Consider the following 12,338-nt stretch of genomic DNA (forward strand, 5'->3'; position numbering starts at 1 on the left):
GTCCACTTATATTTGTGAATCATTACCCCCCAAAAGTAACCCTTGTTAATTTTCCTTGTGTTGCATTTTGAGGGGTGTCTTGAGTTTTTGGCCTTAAAAATAGACTTCCCCAACAGGACTGATTCTCTATTGCCTAACATCTTGTGCCAGCCAAGTTCACAGTGTGTGTAAACCACTACTATTCTGATTTGGTAGCATTTAGCGCCCACTTGGCACAAGCTGCAAGGGTGTTGAGAATCAAGCCCCATATCATTTGATAAGGATTCATTGTAGTACATCAAGAAAAGAATAGAAATGTATAGAACAAAAATAGTCCAAATGTGAAATTATTTGAATAACTTGTATTATTTTTTTTACCAAACTGTTTTATTAGGTGTTTAGAAGACAGATAAACAAGTGTTAATAAATCTTTAACTTTGGCCACAAGATAAGCTTCTGAAAAACATCTAAGCTTTCACTTACTGTATATAAAACAAACAAAAGATCTACAATATTGTGCTAAAGATTTTATATATCATTTTAGTTTTCCAGCTGAAACACCTTTCTTAAAAGACCCATTCTTTGACCCTTAAGCTTAAAAGCAACATCTACCAAACTGGTAAATTTTAAAACCACTAAAAGGCTAAAAATCTTTGGGATTGGTATGTGTGGTGATGGTGGTGATAAAGCAAGTGGTTTGGAAGTGGTTGATGGTGGCAGTTCCTTAACACCTCTGCAGAGGAAGTGAAATGCCAGGGACATGCCATACCACTGCAGTTAGAGGTAAGGCAGGAAGGCTAGAGGACATCTGAATTAGGCTCTCATGCTTGAAGAGCTTTGCTGGAGCCTTGCCAAGCTTAATGTGGGATCAGGAATGTAAAGCTGAGACAGCTCTGCTGATAACTGGTGATTCTTTTAGTCTAAGGTGCTGTTCACATCACCGCTTGCCTGGATGAAATCCAAGCATTTACAGGCAATGACAAATCTAGGCAGCAAGGAGCCACCAGAGGCTGCAACTAAATCTTGAAACTAACTCACAGATCCTTCTGAAGTGTTTTACAGCCGTCCTCATTCATGTTTCGTTGTTTAATCCATCCTAATTATTTTTAAGGAATACTAGTAAGTACTAGGCTGCATTTCTAAGCTTACAGAGGTAGACCAAAGAAAGACCAACCTTTGGACGTGTGCATATTGTTTTGTGCCGCAGACACAGTTTCTGAATGCAGCAGTCAGTTAAAATTCACATTGGCTTGTATTTGAAAAGCCACCTGTTTGTTTGTTTGCCTGGGTTTGCGGAGGTGTTTAAAAAAATAATCCAGCATGACAGGCTTCTTTTGCGAAAAGCAGGCACAATTTAACTACAATATAAATATTAATCATAATCAGTAGTCCACACTGAGGATTTTAGTTGGCATAATATGCACATATGCAACAGTTATGTAAAAGTGGAAGTTATTATAAACAGTAATTAATACACTGTATTACCAGCAGACTAAAAGCACTTTGCTCAGCATTCACTGCTTTAAAGACTGCATCAAAGTGGCAGTAAAATGTTTACCAGATTTAGTAAAGCACATCATTAGCCTTAGGGTTGCTGTTCCAGTGGTGACTCGCATTACCATCCACAACATGTGTTGCAAACTTGTTGGGTTTTATTTGTGCTGGAATCTTGCTATATAAAAAACAATATAATTGCTGATTTACCACTGCTGTTCAATCTAATTTACTTCTTAATGGTCCATTTGCATAGCAGAATTTGCATTTTATTTCACAAATAATGTTACGACTCCACCTGCCCTACTTCAGATAACATACCAGAATGGGGAGATGAAATGGCACCAGAAAGGAAGTTAGAAATTGGCTGCCCTTATCAAAGGCTCCCACAACTGAGGTAAAAGGGGTGGGGGGGAGAGGAGAAGGGGGATAAAGGCACAACCTATGTACCAAAAAAAAGAAAAAAAGAAAGTGTTCATGCCCCCATTCTCAGCTTTCTTTGGCTTCTGCAATTCAGAAGAAGTAATTTTCATGTGACGCTATCACATGTCACCATCCCTGTGAAATCTTATTCATTTTGAAGAATGTGTCAGACAAGTGTGAAGATATATGCAGATACTCATTGTTTTATCAAGCGGTAACATCACTCCAGCGCAACTATTTCCTTATTGACTTGGACCCTGTCTAAACACTGTAGATCACGGGTACGTTACGAGGGATTCCTCAGCGCACTGTAAGGTGATCACAATAATAAAAAGTTCGGAGGGTTTTTGTTGCTTTGGTTTTGGTTAACAGTGCATATTTACTTCATTGTATTTTTACTCCTGCTTCAAGACTCAAACCCTGGGGTGACAGCTGTCATTTTAAAGATAACTCGTTACAGATTTTACAGAATCCTTTAACAGATGGCTAGGTCTTTGTTTCCCAGGGAACACTAACAGGTTAAGTTTTTCATGAGCTTTTAATCAATTGAACAAAACTTCTATACATCTATCAATTATTTAGTAATGTTAATAACACAGCAAGCTGAGGATAACAAAAGTGGGTTTTTTTCCCCCATGAAACCAGTGCTTTTCCATAGAAAGCAGAACAAAAATTCTTCGAAAGAGTTCTTTTCCTCCCAAGCGATGATGCTAAGTGCCACTATTTGTAATAGCAAGTGAATTTTATTTTTAAGGGGTCTGTCTGTGTAGCCTTCTTTGGCGCCTCACAACCAACATTAAAACCATAAATCATTAAAACATACAGCAGATAACACATGACAAGATAGAACCACATGAATAATGAAAACTGAAGTCATTGTTTAGAACTGATAACTTTGCCCAGGTGCAGGTTTCCACTATGGCACTTTTTCAGGTCCTTTTGTTGAGTATTTCACAGGAGGCCAAGATACCAGGAATATACACACCAATATATGGTCTTGGTCTGCTTCATGGTCTGCCTCATGCCCCAAACCCAGCTCCTTGCTATATTAGGGCCCGAGCCTGCAACCCCCTCCTCACGCTACTAGTTTCATTGTAATGACATTTTATAATAATTACACTGAAATCGTCCAACGTGAAAAGTAATTATACTTTGGTTTGATATCTGTTATTACCACTAACTAATATCACCAGCAGGCTAAGTGCTTAGGTAAAATACTTATTAATACCCACTTATTTTCCCACTTAATGCATCACACTTCAATTACCTTGAACATTCTACTTTTTGACTCTAGTGCCTAGCACAAAAATCCCATAACAAGAAGGTAACTACAGAGGTTAGATATAATTGCAGCATCTAGTATTACAAAATGTACATCTCCTATTGCCTTCTACAGGCCTACTTGTGTGAGTAAGTCCCTTATTAGTTCTACTAGTAGTATTACAGTAGCACCCAACCAAGACCATTGTGTTAGGCACTGTACAAACACAGTAAATGACAGTCCCCGCCTTCACAAGCTTACAGAAGAAATGTAGACAAAGGGTGGGAGAGAGGAAGTGTTGCTATCTCCATTTCATAGATGGAGAATTGAGGCACAGAGAGGCTGTTGCTTCCCGTTGCTCACACAGGAAATCTGCGATGGAGCTGGGCGTAGATCTACAGAGGCTCAGTCCCATACCTTAACCATAACACCAGCCTTCTGCTTACCCTCAGAGGCTGAGATAGATTATGGGGCAAAAAAAAAAAAAGAGTTCTAATACGTTTACTAGAATTTACCTGTACTCCATGAGTGTTTACCACTTTTCCGAGTGCTTATATATTTCAGGTTTCAGAGTAGCAGCCGCGTTAGTCTGTATTCGCAAAAAGAAAAGGAGGACTTGTGGCACCTTAGAGACTAACCCATTTATTTGAGCATAAGCTTTTGTGAGCTACATCTCACTTCATCGGATGCATTTTAGGTGCTTTTCCTTTCATCATTGTAGCATCAACTTAGTCCTACTGCACTGAGTTTCCAGTATCTCAACAGGAATTTCTAAGGCCTCGACTTGTCTGTGCCCCATCTCATGGAAACAATACATTCCGTGGTCAAATGCTATTCCGCAGAGTAAGACAAGTAGCAGCTGGCACCATATAGTTCTGTTATAATGAAAACATGAGGTGGCTGCCATTTCACAGTCCTGCACTAATGAGAACAGTAGGAGGCTAGCATTACAATGGTCTAATGAAAACAGGAAATGGCTGGCATTCGACTGGTATAATGAAAACAGGAGGTGGCTGGCATTACTCTAGTACAATGAATAAATTAAGATTTCTGGCCTTACCGATCTCATCTACATTATATATGAACCTAGTGTGCACAATGTAGGCTCAGTCCACTCAAAGTGAAACCAACAGTGAATGGAAACAGAATCCTCCTTTAATGCATTTTGAAGCAGGAGGCTTAATTTTGCTGCACCTTTTAATTCTTTTTAGTGAACGCGGGTGAAAGAAAATGAAATGATGGGATAAAAAGAAGGCACACCATTTGCACAGATCATCTTTTTCCTTAAAAAAAATGCTGTGTGATTTCTCATGACTAACCCGTTAGACCTGAAGGTTAAAGTTGCTCAGCAACAATGAAATCCAATACAAGAGCTTTTAATTTAGTATCCTACTTTTTGTGGGGGAGGAGCACGGGGGGGGGGGGAGGACGGGACACAAGTATCCAATGGCTACTAAATGCTTTGTGGTATTGCATGTAACATAAAGAAAGAGAACAAGAGGAAAAATAAATGCTGAGAAGAAAAAAAGAAGTTAAGCACAAAATCAATCATTCAACTAATGGGCTTTCTTCTCAGAACAAAAAGGTCAGGCGTTTTTGTTCCTTGCTTTTCAAGCTAACCTCTTTAGTTGACTTTTTTTTAATTATTACTGCAGAAGAGAGTCTTGTGTGTAGGTCTCTGACAATAAATATACAACCATCTTCTGTTTTATTGTGACTTTTACAACCATCAGAAACTGATTGATTCTCAGTCTCCCTACTCTGGCTGGATTCACCATCAAATTCCTGTAGTTCAAGGCCAGTTCATTAAGACATTGCATCAATCTTCTTGTACAGTACCTTTCAGTTCCTCAAACCCCTGGGTTTTTTTACCTCAAAAAATCAACCACATCTTTCTGGATATCTTCCATTTGAACCGATAGACAAGATCAAGCGAGTATAATTTCCAAAGCAGCAATTAGTATGCTGGAAAGTTCCAGCATAAAATGTCATGCTTCCTGCTGCCTAGTATGCTGTCAGGAGCCCCAGCTTCCCTGCTCAGGCTGCAATGAAAATATTCTAGGCAGGTACTACTGAGTAAAACAGCAGTGTGATGCAAACAAGGGTACAGATAATCAAATCAAACTTTCTAATCGAGTTTTGCTATGCTGACACTCTTATTTCTCTCTAGCCTGCAGTTTGCATGTTGTTTTACAACACTGCAGAATTACTTAAAGAATAAATACTTGTGAGTTTATGAAATCATTTATGGCCAACATATATCTGAGAAAGTTAGAGGGTGAGGGAAATAATCTTCCTGTGATGCCTGTACTACTAATTTGATTTCTTTACATGTCAGCCTAACTTGCTCTTTTCTCTCTACTGTGCTATATTTTTTGAATCACCAGATTCCCATTTGGGGGTAAGGCGTGCGGAGGGTTAAGAGTAAAATGAAGTAAAGGCAGACATTTTTCCCCCCATCTCCTTCAAAATGATTAAAGCTCTTGCATTTAGAGAAATGCATCTTTATACCTTCAGGATCAGATTTGAATCTCAGATGCACAGCAGTGGTATCACCGAGTGTTTCATAAAAACTACTGCTGTGCATTACTTGTGCTAGCCGCAGACGTGGCTTAATCAAGATAGGAGCCCAACGCGTGCCATGCATCTGAGATTAGAAGCTGGCCCTCAGCCATTAATGCTGGCATCCCAGGAACCAACAGAGTCCTCTGCCAAAATTCTGGGATTTGGATTCACTGAATCCAACTCACAACCTCTAATCCCCCACAAGCAGAATCTGTTTGAATTGTGGGGCCTGTGAAACATCCAGGTGGCAGTAAAATTGTGGCATTGCCTGTATAAGCTCAAGGAATACCAAACTCAGTTTAGGAAGCTAGGAGCTATTTTCCAAGCCTGAAGTTTTTCATTCATTGATTACTGTGGACTGTTTAGCAGTCTGAACTTCACCTATTGCACCTTTTTAGCTTGTTTATTCTGCACAGAGACCATAAACATATTGTCTGATGCCCATGCCACCAGACTCCGTTGAAATATATGAGAGCTTATAAATATTGCATACTGTAAATTTGCTTGACAGGTGTCATCACTTTATAAGCAATATTTTTTCATTAGCCAACTTGGTAGTAAAATGGCATTTTGCCCTATTTTCAAACTAACAAATTCTGTCAGGGATGGCATCTTTATTGCATTATTAAATACATCAGTCAATACCACCTGGTGTAATTGAGTCTTGTTATGTGATTCAGATAGTCATTTAAACTATGGATTTTTCAAAGTCAAATCATCTGGCAGAAAGAATATTGTTTTAATGGAATTTTAGATAAATGCTTACTGTATCACCGCAACCACTAGTCCTGATTTAAGATAATGAATTGACCTTTCCTCAGATGATACTCAAAATCATTTATAATTGTGTTGTACAGAAAAAGCTACAATAAGCACTTGATTATGCTTGATTTCTGCTTTGTGCTACATATCAAAACCAGCACCTGACAGTTATAGCGAAATATGAATGAGTGTGACGGTGCAATTATTTTGGAGAAGACAGAAGGACTTAGCCAAGTTCTTTTTAAGTACTTTAAAATAATAGTAGAGATATATGGTCCTTTCTCTCTCTCTCAAGGTCTATGCAAAAGGAAAAAGGGCTATCATTAGCAAACTATATTGAATGTTCTCTAGTGGAATGTTAAAATGAATTTTTTAAAAACCACCAGGGAAAAAATTATGGGAAAATAAGTGGATTAAAGATGAGCCAACAAATTCGGAATAACTATAATCTGATTCAAAGGTATAAGTTTGAAGCTGAGGCATGATACTATTTTACCACAAAGGTGGCTACTGAAACGTTTTTTTCATTTTCACGTGCTGCTGCCATTTCTGTTTCTGGCTAGTTCCATTAAAAAAGGAAATGTTGAAATAACATTACAAAAACTTTTATTATGGTGTGTCTTGCTAAGTTTTTGAAAATTCAAGAGGTTCCTTTATCATCTGGATAAGCATTCAAATAATAGGTGCTTATCTTAACCAAACCTAAAATCTTGATTTAAACCAGCATTGCTCCGTGCCAATTCATTTTTCACATTACGTATTTCAGTTAATCACAAGTTACTTTGGCCCAGGTCCAAAAAGGATGCAGGCATCCAAAGCCCATGTTTAGGTGCCCAAGTCCCAGTTTTAGTCAATATCGCAATCCACAAAATCCCTGCTCATCCACTGCCTAACCCTATACGTGCCAAAACTCACTTGCTGACTAAATTTTCACTGGAAGAGTTCATTAGGGACTAACTTTCTGCCCCTGGTCATGCACGCTGCTGCCTCACTGTAGGCGTCTGCATGCCTATCTCCCACCTAAACTCCAGCACAATCCACAAACCAGGCAAAAACATGCCTGAACTAGACAACTTGACTCCTAAGTGCCTTTGTGGATCTAGACCTTTGTCAATAACTTCCCTGCCATTTTCCAAAGGTATGTGAAATACAAGTTTTAAGCTACTGTATCTTCTTTGATGCTCGGTATCAAACGTTTAGAAACTATGCACGGCCTTGGTGTCCTGACACCCTTGATATGTCCTCACATTTCATTAGATAGAATGGTCATTTTACTGCAGCTGTATTACCACAGCATGTTTTTGTGGCAGATCTAGTAAATTAAGCAGAGGTGGGCCTAGTCAAGCAAACTGGAGAAATGTGGTCTAGATGAAATTACTATAAGGTGGGCACACAACTGGTTGAAAGACTGTACTCAAAGAGTAGATATCCAGGGTTCGCTGTCAAACTGGTGTATCTAGTGGGGTCTTCCAGGGGTCAGTCATGGGTCTAGTACTAATCAATATTTTCATTAATGATTTGGATAATGGAATGGAGAGTATGCTTATAAAATGTGCAGATGCAACCAAGCTGGGAAGGATTGCAAGCACTTCAGAGGACAGGATTAGAATTCAATATGACCTTGATAAATTGAAAATTGGTCTGTATGCAACAAATTCAATTAAATAAAGACAGGTGCAAAGTACTTCGTTTAGGAAGGAAAATCAATTGCACCAATACAAAATGAGGTATAACTGACTAGACAGTCATACTGCTGGAAAGGATCTGGGTCAACAATGTGATGCAGCTGTGACAAAGGCTAATATCATTCTGGGGTGAATTACCAGGAGACTGTCATATGTAAAACACAGGAGGTAATTGTCCTGCTCTATTCACCACTATTGTGTCCAAAGTTGGGTGCCACATTTTAGGTGAGACTCCAGAGAAAAGCAACAAAAATGATAAAAAACAGTTTTAAAAACCTGTCCTATGAGGAAAGGTTAAAACACCTGGGCATGTTTAGTCTTGAGAAAAGAAGACTGAGAGATAACAGTTAGAGGTAGAAAAAGAAGTAAAGGGCTTAATGTATAACCAGGGAGATTAGGTTAGATATTAAGAAAAGCTTTCTAACCATAATGGTAATAAAGCTCTGGAATTCCAAGGGAAGTTGTAGAATTCTCATCATTGAAAATTTTTAAAAACAGGTTGGACAAACACCTGTCAGGAATGGTCTAGGTTTATTTGGTCCTACCACAGTGCAGGGGCCTGGTCTTGATGACTTCTCAAGGTCCCTTCCAGTCTTACTTTCCATGATTCTATGAACTCTTGGAAGAGAGACCTCCAAGGAAAACACAAATTGGTCTAGTAAATGAGCTTGATTATTTACCAGATGATACTGTACTCTTCCTTCTAAGTAAACCAAAGGCCAGTTAACCAAAGGCCAGCCTAGTGATAGGGGAAAGAGAGATAACGTGTTGTCAAAAGTACTGGGTTTGGATGAGTTGTAAAACTGAGCTACTAAATACATAGTATCGTTAACGACTCCAGGGCACTTCCTGTGAGATGATGGGTTTTAACTCTGTTATTTTACCAAATTTGAGTTTGGAAAATTAAATTATTTTTGCTATATTCCCCATACATCTGCAGTAAAAAAAATATAACAAGGCTCTTTTCCAGCAATGGTACAGTTGCACTGGCGCTAATAACAGTGTAAGTGCTAGTGTAGATAGGGGTCAGATACTTTCAGCACAGGGTCATGAAGCAATGATGAAAATGCTTGACCCTTATGTACCCAAGTACTGTCACCATTTTTATACTTGTGCTGCGCTGGAAAACGAGATACAGAATGTTCTAGTATAGACAAAGCCTCTGTCTGAAACTATTGTATGGTGTATTATATCTTGTGGCATACATACTGGGACGGTGAAACATTGTGTAACCCTTCTGCCTGTCAGAGTTGGCAGCAACAAGGGCCGGGTTCAGGATCTAGGGTTCCATTCCAATAACCCAATGCAAAACCGGCTCGAGCCCCCACCCAGTGACCTGGGACAAATATATACCACCCCCGCTGGGCGCCTCCAAGAGGCAATACTTCCCCTCTCGCAAGCACATAGTCTGAGTGTAGCAAAAAGCCTTTTAATAACAGAGAGAAACAATGTGGCATTATGTTGGGGAAACAAAACCAACAGGATTCATAACACAACCCATGAGCAAAAACCCCACCCCAAGCAAATTGGGGCATGCCCCTTTCCCTTTGGTTCTTGAGTCCAGCAACCCAAAGTCCCAAAGTCCAACGACCCAAAAGTCTCTGTCCCTGGTCAGGGCAGCCCCAGAGTTTAAAAGTTTATCTGCAGAGTTTTACCTCCCAACCTTACGTGGTCCGAAGCTGATAGCCCCACCTCTCCATGGAGCTCCGCTCTGCCAGCCACCCCATGAGCTGCTCTAGGCATCCGACAAACTGCTCTGCTCCACAAGCTGCCCTGCTCGCCATCCTGCAAACTGCAATGCTCTGCTCTACCAGCCGTCCCACATATGCTCCACCATATATCTTCAGGCTCCCCCACTACTTAACACAACACTCAGTGATTTCATCTCTTAGTAAGTTTAGCTCTTTTGTGATTTCAGCTTGTAGTAGGGGAGCCTCAGTGCTGGTACACCATTAGCCCCAATTGAATTCCGGTCAGCAGCCTGTAACTAGATTCCTAATTGAATCAAAATTAGCTCTGATATTCCACAGTGGAGAAAGGAGGAAGTGGGCCTCACCAGGGGGCCCATACCACCAAGTATTAATACCTGTCCCAGCCTCTCTCTCTTCACAGAGTTTTGGAACCCATGTCCCTTGCCTAGTGAGTGCTATTTAGGTGATGGTGAGTCCCTCCATCATAACAAAAGGCCAGGTGCAGTTCCACCTGTCCTTGATTCCCATAATCAGGGTAATAGCAATTTATTCTTCCTGCCCCAATAACAGAGTCACTGGGGATCCCACAGCAGCCAAAGTGACCATTTGGGCAGCTATGGCCTCATTCTAGGCGGGGTGGGTGTGCCTATGCAAATGAGATCGGCCCCTGAAGTTCTTTTCCACAACTTGCCACACCTCACCACCAGATGTCAGGGTGGAGCTCATCCTGACTCTGCTTACAATTGTCTCTATATTTTGGGGTGAAAGGTGTTTGCAGATACCATGGTGATGGAAATAATATAATAAAATATGGAGCATTGTGAAATTTTATTTCCTTGCTCATCCTAGGTATGCAATTTTGCTATTGTTGTGATGGGTGAGTAAAATATTATTAGCTTTTTTTCATCATCAGTTATCATGTCAAAGGGAAAACGAGTAGATTTTTGTACCTACAATGATAAATGTTAACGGCAATTTTTGCAAGGCAGATATAAAATATAGTAATCATGTAATAACATAGATTGTATTGTTTGCAATGCAACTATTGTATGATACAGAACTGTTTGCATCTTGTTAATGGCAAGACAAACTTTTTCAGCTCGTTGACTTGTGTGTGAATGGGGGCGGGGGAGTAGAAAGGGAGGGCTGATGGGGAAGAGATGCTGTCAAATAAGCAGATCACACTATGATGGTACGTCTAGCAAACCACAGTTAAAAACAACATTTTGTCTTATCTGAACTTCAAAGGTTACAACGAAAGGTTAGAGTTGGCATCTTCTATGAACCTGCATGTTCTTCTAGTTTGGCAAAATTCCTAACAAGGATGTAGGACGAGGCATTGAAGTGCCTCATTCTCACCTTGATGAGCACTTAAAATGTAATTTACTGTTGCTCTCAATTACTGTAGATTCCACAAGTGTTTACTATTTTTGGCATCCTGCAACCTCACAGCCAAATGATGATGAATGAATATAGTGATTTGTTCTGTTTCAACAGAAATCTGGTGGTAGGGCAAAATAAGATATTTATACTAATCTGCATGAGTCCTGTTTGAAACTTTAATACACTGTCAAGAAGATGCGCTAGCACTACATTGAAAGAAATGCTCTAGGATGACAGACTTTTTTCCATAGAATAAGTTATTTCTTTCAAAAAAGAGAAAGAGAAAGGACCTTTTCACAAATATGTTTTTATATTAATTATGAAGAAGGTCCTATTCAGTTGCACAGTTAAGCTCCCATCTAGAGCCTCAGCAATGGGTTCAAGTTCTTAGGAGGATAACAACTACAGTCTGTTTGCTTCATTTGCATCTAATTTCTTTTTTCTCTAGGCATAAGTCACAAAGAACCTTCAGCAACTTGTCCTCAGCCTTTCAGATTTTTTGCTGGATTTTTTTTTAATCTTGTATTTTGCTCTTAACAGGAAGGTTTTCTTGATTTGGCTGTGGCGGGAAGCAGAATAGCCATCATGAAATAAAATGTCCACTTCCTCATCCCCATAGGATAAAGCTTTTCTTCCTCGCAACTTACTAAGCCACCTCCAGACTGGGGACTGGACACAGAATATACCTCCTACAAGGCTCAACAACCTCACACAGCGTGAAATTCATCCCACTGAAAGGGACCCATACAAGATCCGATGGACCACTTCAGATGTAGCTTAAATACTGCATATGAGCTACATGACCCATCTGCATTGGGGTGAATTGCACCCTTCCTTCCTGTGATAATCCACCATAGAAAAAAATTCACTGCAAACAAAACAGTAAATCAGTTACAACCACCAAATTTACAACCATTTTCAGTCTGGACCTCCAGCTAGCTAGCGGGTGTGTGATATATCTTTATATTATTTCACCTGATGGTTTGGGAGCCTAGCCCTGCTTTCATTGAAGTAAATAGAATTTTATCACAGGCTTCAATGAGAACTGAATCAGGCTCTTTGACTCTGATCCTCCAGTTGGATTCATGACTGCAC

Source organism: Caretta caretta, chromosome 1, assembly GCF_965140235.1.
Source record: "Caretta caretta isolate rCarCar2 chromosome 1, rCarCar1.hap1, whole genome shotgun sequence".
NCBI lineage: Eukaryota > Metazoa > Chordata > Testudines > Cheloniidae > Caretta > Caretta caretta.